Source organism: Corvus kubaryi, unplaced genomic scaffold (assembly GCF_017639235.1).
Source record: "Corvus kubaryi isolate FWS band 111438036 unplaced genomic scaffold, C.kubaryi_AGA036_p1.0 66, whole genome shotgun sequence".
In the NCBI taxonomy this organism is placed as follows: domain Eukaryota; kingdom Metazoa; phylum Chordata; class Aves; order Passeriformes; family Corvidae; genus Corvus; species Corvus kubaryi.
The window spans coordinates 23,018,257-23,033,433 of record NW_024582054.1 but is presented as its reverse complement, the minus strand read 5'-3'; the positions used below and the strand labels follow the sequence as shown (position 1 = coordinate 23,033,433).

The window sequence follows — 15,177 nt, the reverse complement described above, 5'->3', positions numbered from 1 at the left end:
AGGCTCTATCTGGTAAAGGGAAAGAAGAGTCATCCACTCTAAAATGACATTACTTTTCCAAATAGAGATGTCAAAATATTTGGTATATGTAATCTGGCTTTCTAGATATTTCTGGTGGCTGTGTGGTGGGGTTGACCTTGGCTGGATGCCAGTTGCCCACCAAGCTGCTCTATCACTCCCCTCCTTGGCAGGGGAGGCAGAGAAAAATAAGAATTAAAGCAATCCTTGTTAGTCAAGATAAAGGCAGTTTAATCAAGCAAGAGAAAAGGCTGAGCATGCAGAAGCAAAGAAAACAAACAAAAAAATATTCTCTACTTCTAGAAAGCAAAGTATGTCCAGCAACTTGCTGGGAAGCAGGGCTTCAGTACATGTAGTTCTTACTCCAGAAGACAAATTTCATAAATAACAAATGCCCCTGTCTTCTCATCCTTCTCATTAGCTTCTACTGCTGAGCAGAGACCATATTGTATGGAGTATCCCTTTGGTCAGTTTGGTTCAGCTGCCAAACTGTCACCTCCCAAGATCTTTACCACTCTCACACTACTGGCAGAGCGGGTCAGGGATTGGGGGTGGAATTTTGGAGGGACAACATTGATGCTGCTGGAGCCCTCCTCAGCAGTAGCCAAAACATTGCTGTGTTACAACTTTTCGAGTTACCAGTGCAAAGCACTGTGAAGGCTGCTATGGGGAAAAATTGCATCTCAGCCAGGCCCAAAACACAGGGCTAAAGGTTTGCCTTTCTTTTTGACAGTTTGCATTGTCTTTCTGCATGGAGAAAAGGGTTATATATATATATATGTATGTGTATATGACTTACCTTTTTTTAAGGTTTCTAGGGTGGTTTTCTCAATTTTGGATCAAAACAGTTGCTACAACAGGTAAAAATAGATGAGACCCAATCACACAGCAATGACAGTGACTTTACTCAGATTAAATGCAAGAAGAGGAGGTCAATTTTTTTTAATTGCAAGTGGCTAATTCACTGATTACTAAAAACTGTTCATGAATAATTTATATCTCAAATATTAAACTATGTATGGGATGAGTTACTGGGGAGACTACAAAACCACAAACCTGCAAATCTTTCTTCCTATAAAGCCTATCCTAAGACTTGACCTGTGTAACTTGGACTATTTATTTGTTTTAATGATTGTTCCTAAAGTATATAAATATCTGAGTCATTCATATAACTTTAATGGAGATAATATTCTGCAGTTTTAAGAAGAAATGGTGATTTACAAAACTAACAAAATATAAAAAATTAAAATCTCATGGGCCAAATTTATCATTACTGCCTTTTATCATTATTTCGCTTACACATTGTGATATGTGGGAGGATTCATCCCAGTTTGAAACAAGCCATGACAATAGGAAAAGAGAGATCCCAAAGGTTCAGGAGATGAACTTCACAATTAGATTCTTCATCATAAAAACAAATATAAGCACAATGCTCAAGTGAATTTTTTACTTTTTTTGCCTAGTACATCACAAACACTTCCATCCCTTACTACACATCCGGAAGTCTTAACACAATATATAAGTCTTAGCAGCTCCATTTTACAGCCAAGAAATTAAGGCATGTTGAAGACTAAGATTTTATATAAAAAGGCTCCCAGTTTGAGGCACCTGGGACGTGGCAGACAAAGGTTTGAGTACTACAAAGTTATGATAAATGGAACTGCAGATCATCAACTTCTGAAGACCTAGCAAACAAGCGCTCCTCAAATTTACCAAGTGAGACCAGTGAACTTTTCTTGAAAATGTCACCCTAAACAACTCAGTGGACCTCGGAGTTGCATCTTACTGATCTCTAAACCTTGTTCTCATTCCCTGTATAGGTTTTTGGGCAGAACTGGATCCTGAGCATAAATGTTGCCCAGTTGCTAAAGACGGTCCCTGCTTCTCTCCTCCGTGCAGGACAGGTATGGAGGTTGCTGCTCCATAAGCTCAGGATGGCCCACGAACCACATACAGTGGTCCAGTGTAGGATGTATTCCAACCTGGATATTGGCAAACGCTAGTCTCTGGCATCCCAGCAGGGCAAGACGAGGCTCTGTCGTGTAACTTCCTGCGGAGCTCCTGCTTCATCTCCCGTGCGGCACCTGGGACCAAGGCTCGGGCTGATCTAAGGGGAAGAGTGCCACCTACTGAACCACCAGCACGAGCTCGCAGCTCCCACGGCTCCAGAGAGTGCTGCTCCATGGGGAGAGCCTGGACACGGCCGAAGCAAAGTGCTGGCCACGAATTTGAGCTAGAAAACATACACACACCATCACACTGGAATGAAGTAAAAAGATGGGACTGGATCATCGAGCAGATGTTGCTAAGTGTTAGCAGACAGGCTGGTATACGCCTGTGGCTGTCGTGCATATGGCAGTGAACAAGAAAATGGTATCTTTTAAATGTCTATTAATGTCTATTTTTATATATACATTCATATATATAAAATACAAATGTATATTTATAGGTCTATTTAAATGTCTATTAAATATACTGGATTTTGATAGTCGCTCAGCTAGAGAACGGCTAGACTGAGCTTTCCTCTCAACCATTTACCAATAGGGTTGGTGAAGCCCATCAGAGGAGAGGACACAGTGGTGAATCATGTGAAAGTAAAATGCAGAGCTTAAGGACCTCCTGTTTAAAAATACTTTTCTTTCCAGTACTTTTATGGATGTTTTTGTTTTAATCTTGGGACCCATCTGTCTATCTACACAATTTCATATCTATTATGCAGCTGCTTAACTTGCACTGCTGAAATACTTCCTCAGTTCACTCAGTATGTCCTGTTTTATTTACAACCACAATCAAAATCACCTGAAACTGACATTTTTCATGTAGAATCCATTATGTGGTAGAGTGCCACATTTACATCAAAATACCTAAAAATATGTACGAGACTTCTTTGGAAACCCAGCTACCTTACTTTTCAGTCCTGCTCAACTTCTGAAATAATACAGAATTTAGATCTTTAAGAATATTTCAACCTCAAACACTTTCAAAAGACACTATTAAAAAAAACCCTAAAAAACAAAAAACCCCCAACAAAACAGAATTGAAATGGTTAAACCTTTTATTATTCACATTGCATTCATAGTAAATTGTGTAATAGTTTTCATGTCTTAATTACTTAAATTTTATATTGAGCTATAGTGATATTATCTCTCTTTTTGTCTCCACACAATTGTATTTTATAATAGCTTTTATTAGGGCCTACATGAATGGAATTTAAAATGAACACATCATTTCTGTTACTTCTGCAGTTGAGAAAAGAGAGTGCTTTTCTGATATTTGGCGTGAAAAGTGCTTTCCTTTGTGTTTTATGACATATAGCAAATTGTATTAGTTAGGGACACATTTTGAGCAGCAAAGTAACTAAAAGGAATACAGAGCGCTTCTGTCACTTCTAGTGACTCCACCTCAGCCTGAAAGTGGGTGCAATGACCAGCATGAAATGGAATATTCCCCTTAGAAAAGCTTGATCTTGTTCTTATTGAAATAAAAGGCAAAACTTCCACTGGCTTCCATAAGAGAAATATTGGAGCAGCAAATATATAAGCTGATTAAGTGTTTATACAATCTGCCTACCTGCCTTTGAAAGCAAGGTCAGCTCCCCCAGCTCACAAGCTCTACCTCCTCTGCCAGCAGTGCATATCTTGATACCATCACGAGGCCCTCCATGGCTCAGGATGCTCCTTGCATTTGGGGTGCCTCCTTGAAACCTGGCTGCTAAGCCATTTCCTTCACCTTTATGAAATCCTTCCTAAAGTCTCCCTTCTGTCAGCACACCTACACTCAATCTGTGTGTAGGATGTGCAAATAAATTTAAATAAATATTTGTTTTCAATTGTTAACAGAAATAGCAAGGTATGCACATCCAGGGCTTAGACACACAAACAAGATCCCACATGGTAACAAGTTTCTGTTGAGCTGCAAGAATTGCCTGGAAGCACACTATTACCCCCACAGCAACTGCAAGGTGAGTCAAGTCAGCCTCACACATCTGCACAGTGAGCTGAGCCCACTCCAATTACCATGCATTTGTTGGAGGCCAAGAGGACACATGTGGGCACTACCACGCATCAGCTGGTACTTGCTAACCCTTTGGTACAACCTGTTCATCCAAACTTATTATTGCCACCCTGCCATTTCTCACAGGTAGTTTTGGAATTGTAATATAATATTTTAAAATATGTGTATAAACACATGCTATGAAATCAAGGAAGTAGGAATCTTTTAGTTCTATTTAAAAAATTCTTTAGACAGACTTGTGCTTATTCTTTCATTGTAAATTAATAAATTGTATTTTAAAAGCCTATTTGCAAAAATTTTAGTGGCACCTGAACAACATGAGATGCATTGTTTCCAGTTCTGAGGCCAGTAGAAAATGTCAACAAGAAAAGAGGGAAGGCTTAAGAGCACCATTCCAAAACATTGATGGAAAAATTAAGCATCTGAACTTCACTCCTCTCTCTCTAAATGTGTGCTTGTGAGCTTTAATCTTCCTATTCAATCGGTGGGCCAGATTCTGCTTTCAGTTATCATGTCAGTAAATTTCCACCCAATGCCAAAAGCCGTGAAATGTCACCTCATTATACACCACAGCTCTTTGTATGGCTGGCAGAGTTTGCCCAGAAGTTCCATTCAGTCTTTCTCTTGCTAAATGAAGCGCCTTCAATGCTGATCTCCAAGAACGCTTGCTCATTCTGAGCACTTTTTATTTTGAAAATGGGTTCCTTTTTTTCCTCCCTCTTTTTTTTTTTTTTTTTATTAACATGTTCACACTGTTACTAAACATAAAGGGTTTCTCAAGGAACCAATTTTACCACTTTTGTTTGGGTGTTATATGGATGTTCAGAATAGAAATCAAGAGTACAAAAATAGATTTTCTTGATTTATGAGACATTCCTATTTTCAATTCACCATCAGTATGTGCAGACACGATGCAGTCAAGAAATGAAGCATCTGGTTCTCCCACGTTTCATTTATGAACTTTAGCACCAGATGTAAATCATTCATAAAATCCCAAAGTGTTGGAAGAGTCTCTTCCTTCATTTTAACAAACATATATTCCAAGTACTGTACCTAACACTTCACATCATTTGTTACAAATGATGGGATCTGAATTTTAATGACTTCCAGAAATAAATTTCAAGAAAGAAGGAAAGAAGAAGAAAAACAGGTGAGTGTGGCATTCCTTGTTTCTGACCATGAATTCACTTTGAAACCAAAGGATGTCACTTTAAGTTATTATAAACAAACTCTACATGTTATTACCTGCATACAGAATGTTTTGGAGAGAACAAATCTATTACCTTATATCAATTCTTCTCCCAAATCCTTTCCATTAGTGTCACGTTCATGTCAGCAAATGCTGATTCAACTTCAAATCTGAATTTCTTTCCTATTCTCATCCGCCAATCGCCCTTCCTCTCCTCCTTCAATCCTCCTTTCAGTCCCATTTTCTCAGAGAGCCCCTCTTGCCTTTCTCTCAACAGATGTAATCCCTTCCTCCTCCCTTCCCACTCCTTTGTTTCACTATGTGCATTGAATTTCATAGGATAACTCACACTTTGGGAATTAAGCACCTGCCAAAATAATTATGGGATCAAGGCCTATTCTTTATGTCAAGGAAACCTGTCTTCTTTGCCTACAGGAATCCTTTCAACAATATGCATTAGACAATGCTTTCAACAACAAATCAGTCTTTTCTGGCCCTTTTTAATACTGCATTTCTTACATATTAATTTAGCTACAGAGTTATCAGGCGAGCGTTCCATGCTCTGAGGTTGCCTTACAATGTAGAGACCTGAGGAAGTGCTAAGGAGGCGCCCAGCAAATACACAAGAAGGCTCCTTTACAAAGGACATCTTGCTGGAGAAACCTCTACGTGAGGGAACAAAGGAGGCAAGAGGATTCACAGGACCACAGATCTCCCTCAATTCTGCATTCCTCCCAAAACCCATTCCACCGTGCTGCTTTGCTGCCGTTCCGGGCAGCTCTCTTTGCTGTCCTCTCTCTCACTGTACAGTTGCTTAACTGCTAAACTTCTACATGAATGGGTGCAATTAGCCTCAATGTAGACAGCAGCAGTAGGAAAACAGGGTAACATCCAGATAGTTCCAGGTGTAACAACCCCCTATATAAACTTTCTTTAAAAGGAATTTTCCTTTTACTTCAACAACATCTGGCATTTGTTTGACTTTTTATTAATACCTAGAGAATTAGTCACTACTGTAGCTGAGCACCTAGATAACACCACATTTACCTCCAAGAATGGACTTGAGACAAGGAAGAGCTTTCCCACCAGTGGCCAGGTTGTAGGCAGTCTATGTGAATTGATGAGGCTGTGGAGCAGCCTCCAGATACCCCCCAAACTGATGTGCAACACGTTCTGCAAGGACATGCTGGGAACGAAGCAAGTTGCTTTAGTCAGGCTGGGAACACAGCAGGGGCAAATCCAGGGGCTGTAAATCTCATGCAGAGATCACAGCTGCAACCATAGCCCACAGTTTACAGCACAAGCTGTAGATCAGTTGCTTGGGTGCCTTAAGCCCTTGGGCAGAGAAGGATTCTTTCCAGTCTCCTGCAGCCTTGTTCTCCAGCACAAACACCAATTGTTCATCCCCTGCCTAGGGTCAGTTCCCCTTAAAACTTGAGGGGGAAAAAAAAAAAGCAAGAAAAAAAAAGAAAATAATATCTTCTCTTTCAGGCAAAACTCAGCAGCAACTTTTGAAGCAGAGCAGATGTTCAAGAGTGTGGGGAGAAAAAGCTGCGCTGCACAATTTAAGGCACCAACTGAATGATACTGTATCAAATCAAAACGTCAGGGGAGATTTAGGTAGACGCACTATGAATGCTGAAGCTGAAATCCAGCCTGAATATGGGGAGTTAATGTCTCCATTCCTCAGAAATGTGATACAGGGACTTAATTGCTGAGCATCTCAGCCTCCTACGTCAGCCCGAAGATCCCGTTTCCAGGAGCATAGCTGACACCCCGCTCAGACACTGGTTATGGGAGGCAGAGACAAACCACCAGCACCATCCCTCTGTGGCCAGGGCATCCCCTGGCAGGTGTTAAAGGTGAGCTGTCCCAAGGCTTCATCTCACAGCCTCTGGCCCAGTCGCCAACCAAAACCAGTGTCTGACCTGGCAGGGTGGGGGGCTACATGTGACTGCAAATGCTGCTGCACTGCTATCAGACATGATCAAGCCAGGAGGAAAGGATGGAAAACCATCATTTTTTAAAAAAAATGTTGGGTTTTTTTTGTTTTTCTAATAATTTTAAAACAATTTAAGGTTGTCCACTATAAGAGAAATGTTGGTACAAACTTCCAATATTCCTTCAATAGAAATTTTTAAGAATTATAAAATTTTAAATTATAATAGAAAAACATCAAGACAGCTTTTTTTCTTAAAAAAAAAAAAAAGAGGATCATTTTCTGTGGATAATTTTCTATGCTTCCTGCCTTGCTTCCTTACAACCTAAAATTCATCTAATTCAATACTGTATGTGCACTGCAGCCTTTAACCACTATTGCCATGTATAAGTATAAAAAGGTGATCAGTTTCACTCTAAGAGGTTTCCCTGTTAAAGATGATCATTCCAAACCTCATATCTACGTCTTCCTTGCAAAAATTCCAAAGTGTTAACTATACATGTATTTATAAGAATACCATCTTTGTCAGACTTCTTTTAATTTGGGAATTTTTTGGTAATACTCATCCATGCTCTGTAAGCCCTATTCATGTGGAATGGGTGTCTTTTTCCATAAGTAATTCTTGATGACTTCAATAGACCAGTTATGATGCAAAATTCTTAATTTCTGTGAGAGTATCTGACTATGGTTTCTGTATTCTGAAAGTCACTATAGGCAAACAGAGAATAATGTACAAATACAAGATCAATAAATTTTTATTTTTTTTACTTTTTATTTGACCTAAACTTTAACTTATTTTCAAAACAGGCATAACTATTACACCTTTGCCACTTTTTCTCTTTCTCATTTTCTCTATTGGGGCAATCCAGCCAAAGGAAAAAATAATATTAGGAACAGCATCAGTTCAGATAAGTCATGCCCGCTATATGAGAAATACCACCAATTTTATTTTATCCCCCACCTTCATGCCATGTCAGAGGCTGCAGCTTGGGCCTTTCAGAACTCTACAGGCACAACTTACAGTCTCATCTTAGTCCCACAGTGCTTGGGTGGTCTGTCTCAAACTAACCAAGGCAGGAATACCACCTCCTTGATCTATAATGTGCTCATCCATTTCACTTGTCTGCTCAGACATCCCAGGCCAATGATTTATTTGCAGAGGTGAAGCTAGAAAAACCTCCCCCTTTCCAAATACATGTACACATCCTTTTATAAACTGGCTGAAATATTCAGTAACTTCCCAGTGGGGAGTGGGGTTTCCCCCTCCCCCTCCTATGTGTTCTATATGGTTTCCATTATTATTTGATAAATGTGTTATGACACACTATTTACTTCGGTCAGCAGCTCTGGGGAGCTTTGTGCAGCATTGCTCCCCACCTCTGCCACCCACTAGATATTTCACAAATAAATCACATTCCCAGATTAAGACAATACAGTTTGGTACTGGAAAGGGAGAAAAGAGGTAGGGCAAAATTTGCTGTAGGAGGCTTTGGCTTCATTTCTCTCTTTTGCTTCTGAGCCATGAGGAGCTAGTCCTCAGCCTGTAACACTGGTGCTACCTCAGTCAACTCCTTTTTTCTTTCAGGGGCAGGAAGACATTCTTTGTTCAATGTGCTAATTCTCCATGCTTGAGGTTCCCAGAGAAATATTCAGAGCTCAGTTTTCAATACAGGAAGGAGGAAGCCTGTCTCTTGTAATGCACATGTTCACAGGTATTGAAATAATCTTTTCCAAGGGCAGGAAGTGAGCCAGGATTTACTGTGTGAAAGAAGGTTTGCAGTCCTCTTCTGCTGAAAATAAAAAATATATATTTAAGGTGAATGATCACAGACACTTTGTGTGGACTTGCTCAGTAGCACATTACAGCCTAAACTTGTGGGGCGGAGGATGTTACCCTCCAAAGTAGTTAACAAATTACATTACTGCAGCAACTACATATACTCCCAAATAAGGCTTGTCAGGGAAAACTGAGCATCATTGCAGCTTCTTTTTAGATGAATGTATTGGTTTGGCACGGCCTGGTTTTGGGTAGCAGGGGGCCACAAAGACGGCTCCTGTGAGGAAGCTGCTGGAAGCTTCCCACCGTGTCCAGCAGAGTCAGTGGCTGATGGCTCTGAAGATGGACATGCTGCTGGCCAAAACCAGGCCAATGAGAGAGGTTGGTGATGCCTCTGTGATGACATATTTAAGAATAAAATCAAAACAAAGTCACAAGATTTTGGATGCTAGTCAGAGAAGAGGAGGAGGTGAGAACATGTGAGGGAAACAACATGGTGACACCAAGGTCAGTGCAGAAGGAGGGGCAGGAGGTGCTCCAGGCGCCGCAGCCGAGGTTCCTCGGCAGCCCATGGTGCAGCCCATGGTGCAGCAGCTGTGCCCCTGCAGCCCATGGGTCCATGGGGGGGAGGTGCCCGTGCCGGAGCGGGTGGATGCCTGGAGGAGGCTGTGATCCAGTGGGAGACCCGCTGGAGAGAGAGGGCCCTGCTGCCAGGCTGGAGCAGCCTGTCCTTGGGGGACTGCACCCCGAGGAAGGAGAGAGCCCCGGCGCAGCAGTTTGGGAGGGCTGTGTGCCCGTGGGAGGGGCTCACGCTGCAGCAGGGGCGGTGCGGCCGCTGCTCGGGAGAGCGGGCCCACGCCAGGGAAGTTCAGGAGAACTGTCTCCCATGGGAGGGACCCACGGCCTCACAGGGGAAGACTCCTCTCCTGGAGCAGCGGAAGGAAATCCCGGTGATGGACTGACCAAACCCCCAGGCCCTGTCTCCCTGCGCTGTCGGTGGGAAGGAGGGAGGGGCTGGGGGAAAAAGGTGTTCTAATGGCTTCTTTTACTTCTCATTATCCTCCTCTGATTCTGTTAGCAATAAATTCACTTCCCAACTTAAGTTGAGCCTGTTTCGCCCTTGAAGTGTTTCTCCCGGTCCTTATCTCACTCACGAAGCGTTTGTTAACTTTTTTTTCCTTTCCCCTCCTCTGCCCGGCTGTGGCAGGGGAGGGCGAGAGAGCGGCTCTCGTGGGTGCCTGGCGCTGGGCCAGTGTCAAACCACGACAATGAATTTGATACCAGGACACCATCAGTAGGGTCTGCAGATGCAGTGATGCAGATGTGTGAGCACATAATGTGTGTGTCCGAATGGGGCAATATCAAACCTGATTAAGCCTGTTTGCTGGAAAACTACTGAAAAGCAGATCTTTGCTAGAGTCACAGGTTGACCTTCCAAAATCAAACAGAACCAAAATCTCAAACGAAATTTCGTCCAGGAGAAAAAGCAGCCAGCTGTAGAAAGTGAAACTGTTTCAGGGAACACCACTGCTCCAAACTCTGCCTTGCTAATCCCACCAACGCAGAGCACTGTCTGTAGAAAAGGCAAGACCCCAGTCACAGTATTGTTGATTCCACATTCAAAAGTATGAATTAATAATTTATTTTTCTTTGCCATAAATTAAATATAACAAGACTGACTGAGAATCACAGAAGTTTTGTATTTTTTCTTCTGTTTTACAGTTGCAATAATTTTTTAAAATAAGTGAATTATGATAGAAGCATACTAGTATAAGAAAAAGGGTGCTAGTGTTTCCCCTCTAATGACTTCAGGGTGCCTTACAAGGTGCTTCAGTTAAGTCAGTGGAAACGCACCTTTGAACTATGCTCAAAGTGATGCATGGCATGGACACCAGTGCTGCCTTCTCAATATCTTCACCCACAGATAGCCAGAGTCCTTGCAATCCTTCTTTGAGCTCACTAACAAAAGCAACATGGGGAGGTCTTCCCTTCAGGGCTATGTGGCTCAATGCTCATGACTCTTCTCCCTTCTCCTGTGCTTGTATAGAAATTTCAACGGTTTTTACCCAATATTTCCTCTTGCATTCATATGAGGAGGTGAGAGCTATGCTTTCTCATCAAGGCTTCCAGGCTAGGTCTCACCCTTCAGTTAAGTCAGTCTGCAGAGAAGAACAGTCACAGACCTTCTGTCCTAGTAGTTCTAAGTATCAGACCTCTGTGTAGGGATGCAGAAGCTGCTACTGGTTCCTATTCTGTACATCCTAGAATAGAAACCAGTTACAGAACAGTGCCTGCAAACTGAATTTGCAGATACAACAAACCCTTTCCCAGCTGCCACATACATTTGCAATATAACTTCTATCCCTTATGTCCTCTGTGATGGTAGAGTGAAAAATAAATGTGCTCACATTTATAAGCAGTAATCTCAATAATATGAAATGTGGGTATTTCCCTATGAACACAGAAGTAGTAAAATCCCAGTAAAAGCATCCCCCCACATTCCTATATTAAGGAAGAAATTTGGCAAATTTTTGTCAAAGGTAATATTTAAAGATCTGAGCTGTGTAATGAATGGAATGCTATATTCTGTCAGATAACAGTAATAGATGTTATTAAGCAAAAAAACATGGTATGCTGATGTAAGTGGATGTGGCACACTCTACAGATGATAATTCCTGTCTGTGTCTGCAACAATATGAAAAGGAAAGCAAACCACAGGAAAAATCCTACCAGATAATTTAGAGATAAGAATTAGTTACTGGGAAAAAAATTTGGAATATCAGTTTGATTAAATGCCAATATTGGAGTTTCAGCATAACAGCTTATATTTCCATAATTATTGAGTCCAGATTGTCATGGTGTGTATGTGTTGCTGTGTCTTTGTTTCTTCTTAAGCCTGTTGAAGACATGAGCAAATTTACAATGATAAAAAGAAAATCAAATCCACGTCAACATGCTAAAATAATGGAATATCCAGATTTTTGCTTTCTGTTCATGAGTCTGTTAAAATACAAAAATAATTAAAGGAAAGCAAGTGAAGTATACATGTTGCTTTCCTAATAAGAAGCAGGTAAAAATCACCAGCCTAAAAAATAACCCAGATATTATGGACAGTTATCAAATTTCAAAGATTAATCAATGGGAGAAAAAAAAAGGAAACAATTGTATGCTGCAATAGTTTTTGTAGTCCTTCTTCCCTTTTTACAAATATTTAAAAAATGAAAAAGTTTTTCATAGCAGTCAGATTATTTCATCAGAAGACAAATGAAACCCCAATGTCATACAAATGTTTATCCTATATCCCTTCATTTTCCCTGTCAGAACAGTGCCCCAGCAAGGAAAAGATAATTCTTGCTATAGTTAGCCTGGCATCAGGAGAAGGCTGTTTGACTAGCCAGTTAATTTTGGCTTGCTGAGGGATAATTAGCATAAACTATTTTTTCTAGCCACTTATTCATTTTCATTAAACTTACAGGAATTTAAATAGGGACTTCCACTCCTCAATCAAGTTTGTCAAAACTGGGCCTTGTTTTCGATTGACTTTGGGCGCAGCAGACAAACAGTACAGTTGCACAAACCTTCATTCCTAGCAGAGCTGAAGCAGAAGCTTAAGTGCCTCTAGGAAGAAGCATAACCTGAGCACTCAGAATAAGGTTATAAATTAAATTAGAGCAATTGGTTGAACCTAGACAGAACTGAAAGGTGTTCACCAGGAAAAGTGAATCCAGGTTTGCAGTAGCTTTATATTGCAATTCCTTATTTCCACACTTCTTTCTGTCACTGTGTATCATCACCACATCTAGTGTACCACATAAAGTCTCCACTGCCATCTCATTCTTCCACTTACTCTCTCAGGTCCATAAGGATGACCCAGGCATATAACAGCCCCAGATCCTTCTGTGACTGCAGGGCAAGGGGCAGGCTGTGCTGTGCTGAGCTGAGAGCCCCACGATGGCTGCCAGGCCAGCCAGTGCAGGTGGGATAGTGGCCAGCACAGCAGGGCACATGGAGCAGGTGATGGCTGCACCAGAGTTACAGCCCTTTTCTCAGGAATGAGATGTTCCCAGCTTCGTACAAACATCAACTTTTAGGAAGTGACTTAAGAACTTTGCATTTCTGATGGCCAACAGTTTACACTGTTAGTGGGGGCAGAAGTTGATAGGCAGGTAAAAATCATGATAGCACGTGTCTCTTCCTTAAACTACAGACTAAAAAGATGAGGAGACTCATGTTCACCTGATTGTAAATGATTTCCTGCCACTAGGCTGTGTTTCTGTGACCCCAGTCATTTAATATGTTCGCTTTTCCCTATGTTGTCTAATAGTGGTTTGGCAGCCACCCTCCCTGTGACAATGACTCAGTGTGCTGCTTTTCCTGTCTTATTCTATGAAACACATCATTTGATGTGACTAGCACAGCTCATTTTGATGAGTCACAGAGCCAGGAAATACAAAGAAAATGCAGTTTTCTGAAGGATGCAGTTCAAACAAATGTTAGAAAAAATATAGTTTAAAAAAAATTCTTCATCTTAAAATTGTGCATACGGTATAGTTCATGTCTACCTACCTACATGGTACAAAGTCGTTTTTCTATGTTAACATTCATTACAACATGTCTGATTAATTTGGAAGATGGGTGGGGAGAATACATGGAAGGACATTCTATCTGTCCATGGTACACAATTAACATCCATTTTCTGACATTCTTAGAGAATCTTCATAAAGCTGAGCCTCCCTTCCTATTTCCTAATGTGTAGTCTGTAACTTCTGCCTTTATTTCAGTTCATGCTTTAAGAAACTTGTATTCTAATTTGATAGGTTCAATTAAAAAAAGCCTTTTTTTTTTGCCTCTGCTTAGAAAAAAAGAAACAAGCAAACAAACAAACAAACAAAAAAACCAAAAAACCAAAACAATAAAAAACCCACCCCAGACTCTGAATCCACTTTTTCCTTTTTCCAGCCTAGACCTATAACCACAAAAATATTCTTCCCCTACATGTGTTTTTCCTATTTAGGTAGGTAGGAAAAACTGTATGGATTTTCACATTTCTTCTTCTAGGATTCTTTATAATTGGGAAAGAAAATGGCCAGAGAAAAGGACTTGCCACAACCTTCCTCCTTTCTCTGACCTTAAGCAACTGCCTACTCCTCCTAGCAAGAGTAGAGTGGGGAGTGGAGAAGAACCAGGACAATAATACAGCTCTTCTACACTGCTTCTTAGCATTGTTTTGCTGGGGTGAAGAAAATTCCCTCTGCTACAGCCACTGCTTCATCAAGGATGTGGAGAGGTTATAGATACTTTTATTACTGTTGTATTCTTTAGAATACAGGAAAGTTTTCTCATCATTTCCCTTGACAAAAGCAGCAGCTCAAAGATCAGGAACACAATAACAGCTCTTCCCCTGCCTCCCCTCCAGTCCCCCCAGAAGTTTGCATTGCCACACACATCAGGAGATGTGTCATATTTCTCCTCCTTCCTACTCTCAGGAGCTGATGGTGAAATGGAGAATGTTTGATGGCAACACCTCAAAAAATTCATGGCTTGCTTCAGAAAGGGCATAGGAGCTCTGTCTAACAAAGCAGAGATCATTTGGACTGGACATCAGCAAGAACCAAACTGACCTGGCTGGAAAATATTGGCAAAAAGCTGCAGCTACAAACAGCCAGAGCACCGGTGAGCAATGGAGCAATGTAGAGCACAGTCACTACAGCCTTTTTCTTTCTAAAGGTAGAGAAATAATCAAACTGAGCACCATCACCTCCTCTACAATTATGACCAAGTACACACACTATAGAATACTCTTCTGAATAAAAATAATGTACTTATTTGAAAATAAAGATGATTTTTTTTAGGGAAATGGCAGAGAACAAAGTGCACAAGGCCAAACTTTCTAATAAATGAGATTTATTATGGGAAAAAAAAGTCCAATAATTGCATTTTCAGGGGAAAGGTCATTATTACTTAGAAAGAGGTTAATAGAACAATATTAATGGCTTTTTACAGGGCAAAAGAGATAGATGCAGCATTAATATGAATGAAAACAAGAATGCTCCCTGTTACCAAAGTTTAGACTGAAAATTCAGAAGGTCAAACTCGTCTTTCGTATTCCCCAAAATAAAGAATTAGACAGTATAAAATGTTATCAAGCCTTTTCATTCAATGAGTTTAACAGAAAGTAACGAAAGAAAGTGATGAAAAGTTTTAGCCTGAAGCTAACAATTAGAAGCATCGCTCAAGTTC

General features: G+C 40.8%; 1 long non-coding RNA gene across 1 annotated transcript in view; it reads right to left on the bottom strand.

Moving 5' to 3' along the window:
- Positions 1 to 255: 255 nt before the first annotated feature.
- LOC121673960 overlaps positions 256 to 15,177 on the bottom strand; it is a 163,938-nt gene continuing 149,016 nt past the window's right edge. Inside the window, exon 11 of the long non-coding RNA XR_006019375.1 lies at positions 256 to 8,947. This is a non-coding gene — a long non-coding RNA (uncharacterized LOC121673960). The remainder of the gene's footprint in view (positions 8,948 to 15,177) is intronic.